We start from the raw sequence: 3,645 nt of genomic DNA, 5'->3' as shown, positions 1-3,645 counted from the left end.
CGAGCCGGAAGTCCCGCCCTGCGGCCTTCTGCTCAGCGCCCGGGATTTCTGGTGCGCCTCCAGAGGTGAAGAGGCCGCAGTTGGCAAGCGAGCAGCCTGTGAGCCCCGGTGCGCGAAGGAGCCGTCACTTCTGCAATTGCTCAATCTAGAACCCCACACCGCAGCACCGTTGCCCAAACATAGCCTCCTCCGCCTATCGCGTCCCTATTTCTTGTCCTTTCTAGAGGCTTCAGAAGTCTTCATAATCCTTCAACATCCCATGCCCCATGTCTACTTTGGTACTGAAATAGCGTTGGCGTTTGTGTCCCAGTAACTTCAGGCCTCTGCATCTTTCAATCAAGCCATCCGAAACTGTGCCTTCGACTCTCCTTGTCTGCTTTTCCTTCCATGAGAGCTCCCATGGGCCTTACCTGTTTTTAGGGGAGCAAGATCTTCGTCCACTTGCCTCGCCTGTTTCACCACCCTATTCTGCACACTGCTCGTCTCCTTATGCTCCAAATGAACTGAATGCAGGCATAGGCATCCTTATATGTCCACAATGTGTGAGGGTTAATTTTGTCAACTAGTTTTGAAATCGCCTAGTGACATACCTTTGGGCATGTCTATGAAGGTGTTTGCAGAGCTTATCCAAGGGAAGGACCCATCCTTAATGTGGGCCACATCATCCTATGGACCGAGTTCCCAGGCTAATTACAAAGGGGTTGGAGAGAAGCCAGCTAAGCGTCAATTGGTCTCTGCTTCCTGTGGATGAATGTGACCAGCAGCCTCATGTTCTTGTTGCCATGCATTTCCCCACTCTGGTGGACCATATCCTTAAACCAAAACAAACCCATCTTGAGTTGTTTTTGGTCAGGTACAGTAGTGGGAAAAGTAATTAATACACCAAGAACATGAATTAAGTTTTCAGGAGCAGTGTGAGGTGACGGTTTACACATTATGGAACCTCTTGTTGAGATTGCTGCTCTGATGCCGACCCAGAACCCATATGCTATTAGAGCGCCATCTAGCACTTTCTCTATGCAGTGTTGCAGTCAACAGGGTTGCTGAGGCAGATGAGGGAGACCCACCTCTCCTTGGGAAATGGGGTGGATTAGTCTGTTGAGATCACTTTGTGTAGTAAACAGGCCTTACTGTAAGCACTCACTTCATAACAAGCAAAGACCCTGTGGAACCGGCAGCTGTGAGCAGAAAGCCTAAAACAGCCATCCTGACTCACCCTATGCCAGCACCAGTCATCCGGAACACTCCACAGACACTGTGGTGGTTGGAATAAGAATCCGCTTCTCCCATGTATTTGCGTACCCAGTTGATGAACTGTTTGGAAGGGATTAGGATGTGTCCTTGTTTGTCATTGGTGGGCAGGTTTGGAGGTTTCAAAGGCCTGCCAGGCCCAGTTTCTCTCTGCCTGCAGCCTGTGGATTAGGATGTAAAGCTCTTAGCTACTGCACCAGCACCATGATTGTAACAGGCCGACCCTCTGAAACTGTAAACTCCCAGTTAAATGCTTTCTTTTATAAGCGTTGCCTTGGTCATGGTGTCTCCTCACAGCGATAGAAGAGTGACTAAAACAAGTCTTGAGATGACAGCTGTGATGGCTATTATTGGTTATCACCTTGACGACATCTGCAATCAACTACAATTCAAGCTGAGGATACTTGAGCAATTTTTTTTTCTTTCCAGTTTTTTGAGACAGGGTTTCTCTGTGTAGCCCTGGCTGTTCTGGAACTCTTGATGTAGCCCATACCGGAGGAACTTTTTTCTTAAATCATTTGAAGTGGAAAGACCCACCTTTCATCCTGATCTTTAGAGGTAGGAAGATCCACCTTTAACCTGGGCCACATTTCTGCTGGCAGCCTATGTAAAGACACAGAAGGAAGTTGGTTCTTTTTGCCTGCTTGCTCTCGCGGGCAAGTCCATTCCTACACTGGCATTAGAGCCTACTCTGGGAATCAGGCATGTACTAAAGATGAGGCATCCAGCCTTGTGGAGTGAACCACTACTGGACTCTTGGACTGTCCATTGGTAGATGGCCATTGTTGAACTAGCTGGACCACAGCCTGTCAGCCAGTAGGGTGTAAGCCACTCTAGAGAACCTTGAAGAACACAACACCACCCTGTCGTGCCTGGATACTCTACCTTCTGAATGTGCAACCTGAGGCAGGCCTAGATGAGTTTGTACCGGGCGTTGTGTTACCAAGCCTGGTGCAACAGTTGTGTGACTGACCTCAAACACAAGCCCCAATGGCTGTAAGCTGGGAGGAAGGAGCGAAGCAGTGATTGGTTCCAGCATCCCTTCTCGGCTCTGGAAGGAGGCTGTCTAGGTTCACTGCATCAACAGGGGGACACTTTCCTGTGCTGCCTCTCCTAATACTGCAACATGGGGTGTCATGAAAGGCTTCTCTCGAACAGTCTTCCTTCCTTCTTTCCTCCCTCCCTCCCTTCACGTAGGGCGAGTTGGTAATGCCAACAAAGAAGCAGGAGAGTAACAGTGGCATTTATATAGCTCAGCAGGTGGCGTGGTTGAGTTTCTGAGGGGCAGCCAGCTGCAGCTAAACAGCTAGAGTGGCCAGAACAGGAAAAAAAGGAAGGGCAGCACAAAAGAGCAAAATGGCAGAATGCAAAGACAGGTCAAAAATAATAAAAGCCTGTAAGGAGCCAGAGAAGACAAACTGTAGGTTTGATCACTGGGATAGTTCATGAGAACAGCCAAGTCTTTAAAGCTAAGAAACTCCAAATGCCTAGGCCTATACAAGAGCTGTAACACTGGCTGCTGCCAAGGGCTGAGACATAAGACTGCCTGTAGGCTATGATGATGCCGGACACAGTCAACAACTTTTGTAACTCTTGTTACACCAGAGTTGTAACACTAGGAGGACTAAGGGTGCTGAGGCCCTCACCAAGTCTGCAGCCCTCTCATGCTCCTCCCACCTGCCTGCCCGCTCCAGTCACTGCTGCCTAACACCTACAGAAACAACCACTGTCAAAGACCAGCTCCTTGTGGAGCTTTACCTGTCAGAGCACCATAGTTCTGCTCTTTTCTAGTCTGGGACTGCAGTTGGTAAGCAAAGCCTGAAAACTACACTATACTTGAGTAAAACTGCGTTGTGGATTTAGTGTCTAGAGTAGTATCAAGACCCTTGAAAACAGAACAAGGCACAGACATTGGCCAGAGCACAGGGACCATAATTACTACAATATTTGGAGTCTAGAAAGATCACTTACTGTCAATCCTGAGAATGGACAAGGGGGAGGATGTGGGAGGGAATTGGGAATGTCAGGCTACTGTCGACTAGAAAAAGACACTGCAGTTTCTGAATCTCATCCACTACACGGAAATCAGGGCCCCTGGCCACCATCAAAACTAGATTATGAGCAAGGCCCCAGAAGCAAATGTTCTGGAGCCAGTGCTTCATGCTCTCAGAACTGCTTTGCTACAGAGTACGCTGGTCCTGCTGGGCTCTGAGTAGAGTGAACTTGAATAATATTCCAAACTAAATCATTAGAAAGGTGTGTTGTTATGTCTTACATGAACAGTGGGGTTAGGACCAAAGTCTCTGAAAATTTTGTATGACTCAGTACATAGAAACAGGAACGCCCTGAATTGATCGCTTTTTAAAGATCTGAATAGAGGCTCAAACTTGGACT

Source organism: Onychomys torridus, chromosome 13 (assembly GCF_903995425.1).
Source record: "Onychomys torridus chromosome 13, mOncTor1.1, whole genome shotgun sequence".
NCBI classification, from domain to species: domain Eukaryota; kingdom Metazoa; phylum Chordata; class Mammalia; order Rodentia; family Cricetidae; genus Onychomys; species Onychomys torridus.
Note: the sequence above shows the minus strand (reverse complement) of the source record.